Genomic DNA, 14,153 nt, shown 5'->3' on the forward strand with positions numbered 1-14,153 from the left:
CATTCTGGGCTTGAGAATACACAAAGGCACAGGAGATATTTTCAACTCAGCTCTAACGACCTGGATAACAGGAAAAAGTAGTGCTGGACTTGAATCCCTGAATTACCGTCACATAAATCCTAACAAACATTCAGAGTCACAATGCTTGTTGTTATCAACAATTTTTGAACAGGTAGTCTGAAGTTTTCTTTCTTTTTGTAAGTTTATCTCAGTTTCTTTAATCTATCTATATGTTGTTCAAAACAGATTTTCGAATGTTATTGTAATTTCCTGGTTATTAATGGATCAAAAATATAAGATGATCATAGTTTTCAAACACTTTATTTTGAGATTTTTGCTCTTGATCTCAGGACATAAAGAAAATTACATGTAAAATGATTGTATCAGTCTTTAAAAACTTTAGCTCCATTTTGAAGATCCAAAATAATTTCAACCTTAGAATATTTGTTTGCTCCTTTTACAAATTCTTCAGCATATATTTTCACAGCTTGCTGGCTACTTTCAGAGGTATTTACCGTGTTGCTAACACCAAGTAAAACCCTGTTACGTTTAAACCCTTTTTTACTTTTTCCATCTCCTGCATGAGGAAGATTATAGTATGGAAGAAAAGGTGACTTTTGAAAGGTACAACACAAAGTAACTCTTAAGCTGATGGCCAGTACTGGTGATATCTGCTGCTGTTACTCAAAGTCAGATAATCACTAGATCAAGCAGGTGACAACCTTGTCTCAAACACAAATTTATGTGAAATAAATATTGTTTGAATTTTAGCTGGTCTGTGTTTTACTAACTCATGAAGGCTCATTCATGAGCTCCACCTAAATGAGTCCTTACTGTGAGTGCTCCTCATAATTTTAGAATAAATTACAGACATATTATTCACAGTGCATTTTACATAAAAGTGTTAATGGCCTTTTCAATCTGTCTCTAACCTGGAGCTATAAATACAGGCTAACTTGAGAAGCTGTCAGTTTTTCTGTAGTTACATTGGCATAACTATGTCAGCAGTGCTTCAGAGCAGGCAGTGTGTACACTAGCAGAAGGAATTTCTCCCTCAGTAGTTTTACTACCTCCATGCAAAATATGCTATAAGCTGGCAAACCTATTCTGGTGAAAGAGCTGCATTTATGTGAGGGAAGAAGAATGATTTCAGCTGGAGTACGGTTTTCTCCCATTATATTGACAATACTAGGCAGCAAAACTTGTGGATCAAGCTTAGATATTTGTCCTTGATTTTTTGATCCATTTCCATCCATATACCATCTTCCTGCCTAGCCAATTTCAGCTCAAGGAGCCTAATTTAAAGCTGGTATAGAACAATAAAAAAGAAATGATCCCTAGGCATGGGTAGGCCTTAAGATAGCTGAATGAGATCAATTTCCTTAATTGTATTTCCAGCCAAGTAGTTTCTTCCCATACATTAAGTGTGTGTATTGGTGTTTCCTAAACAGTATGTAATGAAAATAATATTCACCTGTAACTGTAATTCCTAAGCCAGTAAAGACTACAATTCATGTGAGGGAAAAAAAAAAAATCCTTAGTTGGGTTACAAAAGCACTGAAACACAGAAATACAGTCTTTGCTGTATTTTCTTGATACCAGTATAAAGAGGAACAGGATTTCACCAAAACCATCATGAAAATCTTTGTGCCTTTCAAGAGCCTCTCTGTCTTTATACATCCATATATACTTTAAATATAAAACCAAATGTAGCTGGGTAGCTTGTGTAGCAGACTGATACTGTGTGATTTCCTGTGCTTACTGCAATATTCCAGCTGAGGCATGTTGGCATTTTTGTTGACATTTTCTTTGACGTACCCATATTTCCAGGCAGCTAACTCACTGGTATAACACTTCTCAGAATGGTCTACTGCAGAAAGTCTGAGAAGTTTGGGCAGTACCAACATCAAGTGTCTCTCAAGTATCTTGTAATTTGTCTTTGATACATTGTTGGAGTTCTCTCTTTTCATGGTATTAAGCCATTTCCTCAGGCACAGGATGCCTTTTTTCCAGACTTGTTCCTTTGAGATCTGGGCAGCAAATTTGGGTTTAATCCACTTGCATCTTCATTGCAGTTTTACTGGAAGCAGCTGTTACCCCTTCTTTAACAGTTTGCTGGCTGTCAGGCAGCCTGAGGGACCCACCATATGACATCCGTCCTGGGTTCTAAATATACACCTGCACAAAATGTTTTCTTGGGGCAAGAGTAGAGCAAAGGGACTTTTGCTTCCTTTTGCACTAATGTATTTTCATCTCTTGATTGAAAAACTTTTATTTATTCCATGTATTTATACTTAAAAACTTTTCATCTTTTGAATAGAAGGGTTAATTCTACTTTTTGTACAGTCTGGAAATGTAGTAGAGCTTCATTGCCTGCTTTACTAGACATAAACATCAACACAACAAAATATAAATGTGTTGCTTGTTAAATCTCATTACAGCTTTATACAGAACATTTAGGCAAATTTTAGTTAAGAGAATAAGAGAGCCCATGGACATAGACCATGACCTACCTATCATATTATTAGAAGTAGGCTCAGAAAAGATGTGTGTAAAATGTCAACATTTTGCAGAACAGAAGATAACAGTAAGATTAAGCATGATAGTGTACATGTCAGCCATAAATGTAAAAATGTCGAAAAGTGAAAGAAAGTTCTCTAGCATGATAGGGACAAAAAAGACAGTAACAATACATAAACCTGTTATTACATTTTTTGTTTCCTGCACTGTATGACAGACTGATGGGTCCTAGTAATGGAATCAAAAGTGAAGGCTAGAGAACAATTCTTCACCAAAAGAAAAAAAGAAAAAAAAGAAAAGTCCAGAGTAATAACACTTGTCAGAGAAAATATAATTTTGAATAGATGTGATACATATTACCTCTTCCAAAGTTGAACAGTGAATTTATAGCTATTTTACTTGTATAAGGTTTTCTTAGTCTTAGAGACACTCAAGTCCATTCCATGCAAAAATTATATTAAAATAATAATTTAAAGAGGGGGAGAAGTTTACTCAGCACCTTAATGAAAAAAGAAGTAGAAATCTCAAATTAGCAAAATCTATACTAGCTTATCAAAAATATTCTTTAGTGCTGTTATTGGGAAAATATATACTTATAAGATGCTGATATTAGATATTGAAGATGGAAATTACCAAAATTATTAATGAGAAGTTTCTGATCTTCATCCCTGTGTCTTCAATTTTGTCATGTGGACAGAATGGAATTTACCCATTAAGATTCTTTTTTTGACCTTGTCTTTCATGTTGGAACATGTTAGAACATTTATCATTACAACCAAGAATTTGTTTTCTCAAATAACAGTAAATAGACATTTGACTCTAGTAAACTCATTTTTGTCAAGTATTTCCATAAGCTGGTTAGTACTAAAGATTGTATATCAGTAGCAAAGCTCTCAAAAATGCTGTCAATATCTGCTCTTTATAAGATTGCAGGGAGGGAAGGATTTATATAACTAACTAGAAATCTCCTTTACATTGTTACTCTCTACAAATATTGTAATCCAGTCACTGAACAACAGCAATAACAAATTACATATGGCTTAGATGAGGCCATAAAAAATAGTCAAAAATAAAGATAAAGGTGAGGCAAATAGTTGTGAACTGCTTGAAAAAGATATATTAAGCTCCAGCATAGGTTAGGCCCTGATCGTTGTTCTATTTTCAGGACCAGGCTGAGATATTTACATAGCATAAGTAGTGTGAGAGATCTCTAAAAGTAGCTCAGAACACCTATATCTGCTAAAGCTCTGAGCACCTCCTTCCACACTGCTAATTTTCTAGTAGAAATTCACTGTAGTTTCTGAGATTCTGAAGGCACAGAACAGGTGTTACCCTCATTTTGAAAGCTGATCAAGAGCACGTTAGAGGATGTAAACAGCAACAAGGAAACAAAAAATAAGTCCAGCACACACAATTCTATCTGGCTGGTATTTTAAATGGCTAAAACCCGAACAACACACCCTCTCAAAATATAATAAAAGAAACTAAAGGATCCATATAAGAACTAAAAGGATTGTTATAATCTACAAACAGGTCTAATTGAATGGACAAATTAGCCAGTGCAAACAGCAGTTGCTGCATATTGGGTGATTCACAGTGAACATAAAGAGACACTGTTCTGCAGATGTTTTGCATTGGAAGAAGGATATGGAAAACCATTTGATGGAAAATAACTGTTTGAATACAGAAAATATTTTCACATATGCCTAGAAGTTCTGCTAAGTCGTATCCAAGAAAAACCTGTTTCACTGTCAACACGCTTTCAAGAATATTGAGGAATTGTCTGTTATTAGCACCTGTTTCACTGAAGAGTATGTGATTTGTAGAAGATATGAAACCTTTAACTTTCTCTAGAAGTTCAAGTGGGTAATAAAAACCAGAAGCATCAGTAGTAATTCTTAAAGCGGACCCCAACAGAGAAATGATTGAAAGTAAAAGTGCATGTTGTTGAAGTATTTCAGGCCTAGAGTCAGATTTCAGGATGAACAAATGGAAGGAGTAGAGCTCAGAGGAGCTGGAGTCACACTCCTGATTTGGATTTGTGAACATAGATGGCTGAGCTGAGGCTGTGGTCTGGAATTTTTCCACAGTTCAGTTCATCTTTTCATTTGGGCTTCTGCTAGCAGAAATAGGAATTGGCTAAATTAATTGCCGTTTTCTTGTTTGCCAATACTGTTAGCTTTAATAATCTAGTCTATTTTCAAGATCTACCAACAGTATATTCATGTACTTTTCATCTCTTTTCCTCAGTCTAAGACTTTCAGTCAATTTACCCTACCATACGTCACATACATAGCTACACTATTTATTGATTCCTCACTTCCACCCACAAATGGCCTATAAAACCTCTCAAAACAAAGAGTATGATTTACAAGGCAATCTCAGCAAGAAACAGCAAATGGTCTCATACATTTAAATGCCCCTGTAAGATTAAGTGAATACACTGGGCAAAATACAAGTTGTTCTGTACAAATCTGAAGTGTGCTTCAGGCGCTTTTTTATGTATAGAGATCATGAGGTGACCTACTCTCAGATGTAAAAAAAATATTTATTGTCAGGGACCAAAATCAGGGTAATGAGTGTTTCTTGTTTCCCCATAAAAATATAGCTAGGGAAATGTGTGATTGGTAAGCTGAGCTTAGTCTCAGGTAGGGGCTGTTTCCTGCAGAAATCATTGTGCTCCAGATTCAAGGTGCCTGAGTTACTTGGAACAACACACTCTACCACATATGACATGGAATAGAAATGTTTGAATGGCACCGTTTCAAGCAGTGATTCAGTCCCTATACATTTTAAGATAGATTAATGAAGTCACTAATAGAGTTGGAATGCAATATAAGAAACAAAAGTATTAGCTTTCTGTTGAGACCCTGGATAGGTGGCAACAATGAGTATGAAGTGAGAAATCTTCAGGAATTTGGCAGTAGTACTCCTAAGGAAAATTTTGTACTGTAATATTTTTCTTGGCCTCATAATATTACTTTCAAGGTCAGCCTAGGGTTCCATATAAAAATGGGGAAAAATTATACTAAAAAATTGTACCATTTTTTCTAATTGTCAAATTTTATCTTATCACATCTTCTTCTATAAAATGAGAAAAATAAATGAGGCTTGCTGAATTGTATTCAATATGCAGTATATCCTGCATAGTCATATCTAAAATAACATTGGGTCTTCTAAGAAAACATTCAATGTTCAGGTGATCAGGTATTCAGAATTTTAAAGAGTAGGAGCCTGAACTAAATTTCTTAAAGGTATGTTTAAGCATCTAATAAAAGCTTTGTGGTAGTTTTGGCTGGGTTAATGTTCTTCACAGTAGTTAGCAAGAGGCTATGTTTTGCATCTGGGCTGGAAAAAGTGTTGATAAATAAATATATTTTAGTTATTGCTGAGCAGGACTTGCACAGAGCCAAGACCCTTTCTGCTCCTCACACTGCCCCACCAGTGAGGAGGCTGGGACTATACAAGGAGTTGGAAAAGACACAGCTGGGACAGCTGATCCCAAAGGGATATTTCAGACCACGTGGTGTCATGCTCAACATATAAAGCTGAGGACAAAGAAGGAGGAAGGGGATGTTCATTGTCAAGGTGCTTGTCTTCTCGAGTCACCATTAGATGTGATGGAGCCTGACTTTCCTGGAGGTAGCTGCCCATGGGAAATGATGAATCAAGTCCTTGTTTTCCTTTGCTTGTGGGTGCAGCTGTCCTTTCCCTCTTAAACTGTCTTTATCTCAACCCATGAATTCTCTCACTTTTACTTTCCAATTCTCACTCTCATCGCACCAGGGAAGGAGTGGCTGTATGGGGCTCAGTTGCCAGCTGGGTTTAAACTATGACAGGCTTATTGTTTTAAGATGATAATATGTGTAGCTTTCTGTGACTGGACTGGGTTTTTGTGTCCTTTTGAAAAAAAAAGTTATATTCAAAAAGTATTTCAGTGTTAAATCTCTAAAACATTTAATAACGTGCTACAGTGGAATTCTAATTAGTACATTGCAACATTTTAGAATCAAGCTATTAATTCCTAAGAATCAAGATATTAAGTAATTCAGGCTAGGTGTGTAAATAATGTACTTGCTAACAATAGGTTTACTTGATCCTGAGAACAACTGGTTTAAAGTAGTGGAATGAGGCCAAAAAGGTAAAGATGAATTGCAGAGGAACCATAATGAAAAAGAATGTGAAAAATATGAAGAAAAATAGACATAATAATTTATAATTAAAATTTTCATTGCAGTAAATAAAGCATGTTAAATATCAACCTATAAATATGTAAAATTACATAGCTTAATTTTGCTCAGGGGATTGGAGAATATTTTCAGATTTTAGTTCCTAAATAGCACATATGTTTGGGTTTTTTTTTAATGTCAGGTTTAATCCTGAATGATACCATTCAGGAATCTGTGGCAATACAGCAAGATACATTCAGTGATGTCTATGGTACCCCAATGTCTCAATGTGGTGTATAGACAAAGACATGCTGTATTAATTTTTTACATCTTGCAGACAGAATTTAATACATTTGTTTTCAACATTAAACAGCAAAATAAATAAAACAGCTGTATACAGGGTTATATGTGGATGAAGAGAGTTACAATTCCATTTATTTTTGTATTTCAAGGGTATAAAGGGATAAAAAGCAAAGGGAACCTCTCAACAATGGTATTATCAGATGATGAACTTTTTTGAGAGAGATTACGAATGATTTATAAAGGTCAGCACCAAGTAGAATTTCAGGGAGGTCTTAACATTAATCAACTTTCTTAAAACTTTTAGGAGGTGTAAAAATATATGATTTCTATCAGCTATTCCCTCTTGCTGAGTCTATAGTTTACTCACAGTACTATATGATTGCCACTTTGAATTAAACACCTTTTCACACCATTTGCTGTCCAGATGGCAAAGTGTTCTGAGTATGACAGAGCTGAAACCCCAGGAGCTCTGAGCAGTGCACTGGAAATACATCACAATAAGCAGATACCTATTATCTACTCTTGACTTGGCTGTAATCTCCTCCTCCAAATCCTTGTCTATCTGCTCTTTCCTTTGACTTTTTTCTCAAAATACACTACCTCTGCACTTTTTTTAGAAAGCTTTGGATAGGAGATCTCTGTCCAAGTCTAGACCACCCTCTGTAAAGTTCAACAGTTTGACAATTTGCACCTCTCACTGCCTGGTAGCCAGCAGTGGGTATCATCTCTTCTGTGCTCTTAGCTGTGAACATGTTTGTCAGTGGTGTGAGAGAAAGAGGTGCTTTAAGCAGCTGTAGAGCAAGTCCTGTGGTGCTCCCCATGCCCCTGGGCCATCCAGATTCTGCCAGATGCTGCTCTGGAAGATGGGTACAAGAGCAGGGACATTGCACCACTTCTCCTCCATGTATCCTCCTGGTTCTGTGGCTTTCTCCTTTACAGATGCACTCATCCCTTCCTCTACTTTCATATCTTGCTCTCAGCTTATACCCTTGTACCAGATTTTCAAATTGTTATTTCCTAGCCAAATCTCAAGAATTGTTGTCTATCACCCTGCTCATTCTGCCCATAAACCATCCTTGACAGTTAACCATATTTTTCTCCATGAGATATTCTCTGTATTACATTGACTTCTGAGCCTATGCCCTCTCCCATGTCTATTCCTAGGTTTCTAGTAACTCTTTATTTGGTGAGTCTTTTAAAGGATTTTTCCTTCTTCAAATTTCTATATTTCCTGATGTTCAGTCACAACTTGTCATTCTCCATAATTCCTCAGGTTAACTTCGATCATCGATGCATATTTAACTCTGAACATTTTGCAGGCAGTATACTGTTTTAATTCCATACTCCTAAAGAATATCTTAAATTTTCATCTTGTCTCTCTAACATAAACAACTAACACTTCAGCCTTCCTTCTTTCTCCCAATCCACTTTCTGTTCCTCACCTCACTTCATGCTTCAAGGCTTACTTTGACATAATCAGATTTTGACATATCTCATCATCCACAAATCAAGGTTGTGTTAGATATGTACAGATTTTCTGTATACTGTTTTCAGCTTTAGCTTTTGACAAAATGGCAGCTTGCCATCTCCTTGCAACACCTTTCACAGGTATAAGAACAGAATAATTTTCAACTGTCCTCCTTCAGAATGCCACTTATGGAATTTAATCCCAGCTTCCCTTTTGCCTATTTCTCTACTTTTGTCTTCATTATGTCAAACATACTACTTGTTTTCATTCTCTGGGCTCTCTAAGTACCTCTCTACTTTCCTTCTACAGAATAATTTTCTATTATATTTTCCTGTTATTGAAATAGTCTATAAACATCTGGTTTCATCATACTTTAAATGCATCTTTAAAATCCTTTTCAAAGACAGCTTTAATGAACAGGAAGCTTATAAGAAAGATGGGGACAGACTTTTCAGTAGGGCCAAAGGATAACGCTTTTAAACTAAAAGAGGGTAGCTTCACTTTAGAGATAAGGCAGACACTTTTACAATGAAGGTAGGGGAACAGGTGAGAGCAGTGGAAGTTGGAAGAGGTTTCCCAGAGAAGTGGTAGATGCTGCATCCCTGCAAACATTCAAGGTCAGGCTGGACGGGACTCTTAGAAACTTGATCTAGTTGGTGACGTCCCTGCGCAGTGCAGGGGGGTTTGGACTTAGAAGACTTTTAAAGGCCCCTTCCTACCCAAACTATTCCATGATTCTATAACATGAAAATTTTATACTTCTGCTGTACCAAGATCTTTCATTCTCTTCTGCTCTTCAAATTGACTGTCTCACACTGTTACTTCTTGTTATATTCTATAAGCTCTTTGAAGCTTGGATGACCTTTCCATTTTGTTTTGGGTCAGTATGTTCCCGGTTCATTACAATATTCTTGCCCCTTCGTGAATTGCCTCCCAGAATTGCTCTTTTTACTGGGCCATTGTTCCAGAAAAAATCCATAAAATGTTTATCACTTTCTCAAGGATTTAATTTACTAATTAACAATTTATTTCAATAGAATAACATAATTTAGTATACATTTTGGTACAGGCTCAGATTCATTACATGAATGAGTTATTATAACATTATCACAAAAAACAGGAGGCCAAAATTTAAATGCATTATGGACATATTTATGTCTGGATTTCAGAACAGAACTGGAAGATGATCTCTGCTTACTGGGGAGTTCTCAGAGACAATTCATACAAGTAAGAGACTGTTTAGGTGCACTTTATGCAACTGGAATACTCTGCTGTGTTCTGCAGAGGGGAATGAGCTCAAACAACACGCTAAGGGAGGGGGAGAACTGAATAAAAAGTTAAAAATACCCTGCTACATTTTTTTTGTGAGGCGAGAAAAAAAAAAGACCAATTAACAATGCTGAAGAAAAAAAGTAAAAAAGCCTATTTACAGATTTCAGAAAAGGAAATAGACCTGAGTCCAACTATATCTACAGACAGAAGCAATAACTCAAACTTGTTACTGGGGAATAACTGTACAAACTTACAAAACTGAAAAAAAAATCTTTCAATTACATCTTAAAGAATGACAAAAAAACACGTTCAGAAACACTCTTGTTTGTAGGGACTTACAATTAATAATGCATTCTACTTTTCCAAGATATCTTGTTGACAAAAATGGTATGTGATATAAATATATAGTATTACCCTCTCCTCACTCAGCATAAATATAAATTCTTAGAAAATTAATCATTATAAAGTCATTTAAAATAGGGGTGGAGGGGGTAGAGTTGTTTGTCTTTTAGAACTGAGAAAGTTATTTTCTAAAAATTATAGAAAAAATACGGAAATGCAACTAACATTCACAGCAAATATGTAGTAAAAAGAAAAATAATTTAGAAGTGCAACCACAGTAATTAGCAGTGACTTGATTTACAGCTGTTGCAACAATGTTGGAAGGTTATTTTTTTCAGGCTTCTAGCTCAGTGAAACAGGTTTCCTCTTGCATTTCATGGCATGTAAAGAAGAGAGAACTGCATAATAGTGTATATACCAACGGGATTCTTTTCTAAGCAGTCTGAGAAAACTCAATTTGAGCTCTTCTTAAGCTTAATGAAAGAGCCTAAACCTCCTGTTCCAGAATACTGGCTCCTGCTGCCTTATGTTGTGTGCATATATACTTGTCAGAATTGAATTTGCTGTTTATCTGTTTTAAAGATACTAAAAGTAGGGAAATCTAATATTTTGTTTATTTCAAATGACCCTTTCAGCTTTGCTCAAGCATAGAAATAATCTGAAGTACTGTGCACCATTATTGCTATCTTAACAGGAAGGAAACCCTCTTTGTTCAAGAGACCACACCTGCCAATCCACACACTATGCAAGACTGATCCCTATTGCATACATTTTCCTAACCAGCACATAGGTAAGTTAAGACATGATCTACTAGCCAGCTACAGCTGGGGCCCAAGGACAATTACCTTTCAACTGAAACAAAGAAAATCTAATGGGAGAGCAGATTTGTCAGGAACAGCAGCAGGGTGCAGCACCTTCCTGACCTGGCTCCTCATGCCCTGGCAAGCACCAGCTCTCTTTCTCTGGCTGTCAAACAGGTAAGCCTCCCCATCAGTCTCTGTCTCAGAGTCCATAACTGGGGTAGCAGAGGTTAAATAATCTATGAAGTGTGAGAATGAAAACACACATCGGTCTTAAACTCCTTATTTTAGAATGTTAGCAGTAATCTGAAAAATACTGCTAGTTTCCATGTGAGATGTGCTATTATTTCTGCTGAAATAAATCCATTTTGATGCCAACAAAGAGAAATAGCATGATTTATCTGTAACTAGATGTCTACTATAGCATGACATTAATTATTTTCTGGAAGCATTTATTTCTTTTTAATGACTATAGAGAAAGAGCCTAGGGTGATTCCGATGTAGAACTCCAGCCAATAAATACACTTGGATCAGTGAATCTCAGATCTGCATGGCAGTCAACTCCAAGTGTTTAGCTACAGCTCACCTGAGACAAGCCCCTCAGTCAGATTAGCCATAACTCACAAACTGGTTTAGCAGTGTTTTACTTGTGTTCATTCAGCTCTGACACCTACAGAAGTAAGAAAAAAACCAAAAAAATAAATGCTTCTTGGGTAGCCCAGGACTCTGAGTTCTATCAAGATCTGTGCATTGCAACTGGACACAACCAAATCTCTTACCTGGACTCTGCATCAAACAGAAATTGCTTTTCTATCGTGCCCAGATCTGGAGTGGGATGCCATCCAGCATTTACAGCCAGATACGCAGGAAGCCCTCCCCTTTCTTCTCATTGGGATGAGCCATTTCAAAGGATGTAGGTGTCATAGATCTTCCCATGTAGGACCTAGGTATCTAGCTGGGGAATAGAAGGGTCTTACTGTTAATTTAATAATGAATTTTATGATGAATGGTGGTAAGTTTATTAGTCAGTAGCTCAGTGTTTAACGGCATGAACTCAAGATCAGCATTCCCATCTGTCAGTATTATCCCACCTTGTATTACTGAGATGAAACAGATGGCAAAGCTGATGGAATTGAAATTAAACCCCTCAGCCCAGGTTTACACCTACCTGCATCACCTTTTACTGCCTTATGATTGGCTGCAGAGGGGGAAAATCTTAAGATTCTTTATTTGTAGAATACCTAAATACAAGGAATGTGAGGGAATGCTGCTGCATTGCTAAGGCCACAGGAGAGGAGCTGTGCTCCTGAGAAGATGCCTAACATCATTGATAGTTCTCAGCTTTTATTGAAGCATGAACTTTTTTTTTTCCTCTAAGCATGACTATGCTGAAATACAAAGTTATGTTTCTAACTGAGCTAAGCCAGATTCAGGAGTAAAAGGGATAGGCACTTTTACCCATTCCTACACTTTCAGCCATATAATTTTAAAATGATTGATTTTTTCATCAACACTAAACTTGATTGCAGGCAACTTTAAAATAAATAAGATTTCTTTTAAAAGGCAATTAGATTATATAAAAGAAAAATAAAGCTGTTTCCTTCCAACAATTTAATTAGTTAGTGTGTTTTACTCTGAAAAAAAAACACCTGGTGTATGCATTATATTTTCAACTCCCAGCAGTATGAACAGGCAAAGTTTAGTCAATAATTTCCATCATAAAAACCTAAATGTTATATGTAAAGGATCTGTATCTTTCTAATTCTTAAAAGTGTATATATATGAATTTTATTTTGTGCCATAGGGATAAATTATGTAAATTTTGACTGTGATACTTCTTACCCTGTATTGGGACTAGACTTTTCTTTACAGAAACAGAACTCAGCATTGAGGTCCAATGTTTACAAAGTTTTGGAATATTTTACCTGCAATAAAGTCAAAACATCAATATTTTTGGCACCAAATAAACTGAAGCAAACAGCATAACATAGCCCTCAATTTACTGTAGCCTTGCAATTGTGACAGAACAGGAGATTTTTTTAATAGGTGTGATTTAGTGTAGGGTATTGTTGCCTGACAGGAACGTTGCTGCATCTGGCAACTATAAAAATGTGTGTGATCTGCCATGAGAATCTACTTTACTGAAATTAGTTAATGCAAATCTGTATTTTGGTTTAGCTTGTTTGATTGTTTTTCTTAGTAGCTTGTTGGTTTCTTTTCTTCCTTGGTCACAAGGAATCTATATTAAAATTTTTCAGTAGGTTAGAAGTACTAGAAATATCTGGATTTTATTATTTATATCACTCTTTAAAATGAGAAATTGCAGTTCCTTCTTTACCTTCTCCTTCCAACAAAGTAAAGGAGAATTGTGAAAAAAAAGGAACCAAACCAGCAAACTTCAGCATGTTTTGGGGTTTTTTTTGGTAAGGTTTCTGGTAGCTATTCCATTCTTGCATCAGTAATCATAATAATTGTAATTCTTGTCATTTTTGTAATTACTGGAGTAGCCTCTGAAATCAAATATTCTTCCCCTAAAAATATACAAGGGTTTTTTGTCTCATATTTCTTCATTTTACCAAATTTAGTGCTTTAAAAGTTACATTTCTTGCCTGAGTTATTGAGATTCCTCCACTACTCAAGTCTCAAGATTATTATCTCCAGGCAAAAAGAAGCTTTGAAGACTAAAACAGTATAAACTCCTAATTTTGGAATGACTAAAGTTAGGGGGCAAGAATTCTATTCTGGAGTCATAATTTTTTTTAAATCATAGTTTTATCATGATTTGGAGCTCAACGTTTTCCTAGTGCAACATCTAAGTACAGTCTGGATGCTACACAAGAAGGATTATGTTGTATGGTGGACTTAATTGAGACATATTATGTCTTAAAGTTTTTAGTGAATATACAAAGGAAAGTATCCAAAATGAGTAAAACATCTTTCCATATTAATCTCTGGTACTCCTACCCTGCTTTAGAGTGCTTTTAGTGCTTTTTTTAGTGTTTCATCTAATTTCTGAATGAAACATAAACGATTCTTCACAAAAAAAAAAGAAAGAAAAAAAGGAAAACCGATTCTGATGAGAAGCTAAAATGCATTTCGTGTTGTAATGCTTCAAAATGTCTGAAAATATGAATTTATTTTAATTTTATTGTTGGTTTTGTTTTTATCATCTGTTATGATATGTAGCAGAAAAAGAGGATTTTAATCTTTCCAGAGTAGTGGTACCTCAGACTTTCTAACTCTGATAAAACTCTTAGGGGGACCTGTTTGGAATTGCAG

General features: G+C 35.8%; 2 long non-coding RNA genes across 3 annotated transcripts in view; one reads left to right on the forward strand and one right to left on the reverse strand.

Moving 5' to 3' along the window:
- The window catches only part of LOC139603146 (uncharacterized), a 217,887-nt gene that overhangs the window by 56,025 nt on the left and 147,709 nt on the right, over positions 1-14,153 (reverse strand). For both annotated transcript variants that reach the window (XR_011683590.1, XR_011683591.1), the window contains one exon: positions 11,654-11,829. This is a non-coding gene — a long non-coding RNA (uncharacterized lncRNA). The remainder of the gene's footprint in view (positions 1-11,653; positions 11,830-14,153) is intronic.
- LOC139603156 (uncharacterized) overlaps positions 1-14,153 on the forward strand; it is a 66,815-nt gene that overhangs the window by 51,694 nt on the left and 968 nt on the right. Inside the window, exon 4 of the long non-coding RNA XR_011683592.1 lies at positions 10,769-11,051. This is a non-coding gene — a long non-coding RNA (uncharacterized lncRNA). The remainder of the gene's footprint in view (positions 1-10,768; positions 11,052-14,153) is intronic.

The sequence above is a fragment of the Agelaius tricolor genome, unplaced genomic scaffold, assembly GCF_023055355.1.
Source record: "Agelaius tricolor isolate 1412-34295 unplaced genomic scaffold, bAgeTri1.0.p SCAF_2, whole genome shotgun sequence".
NCBI lineage: Eukaryota > Metazoa > Chordata > Aves > Passeriformes > Icteridae > Agelaius > Agelaius tricolor.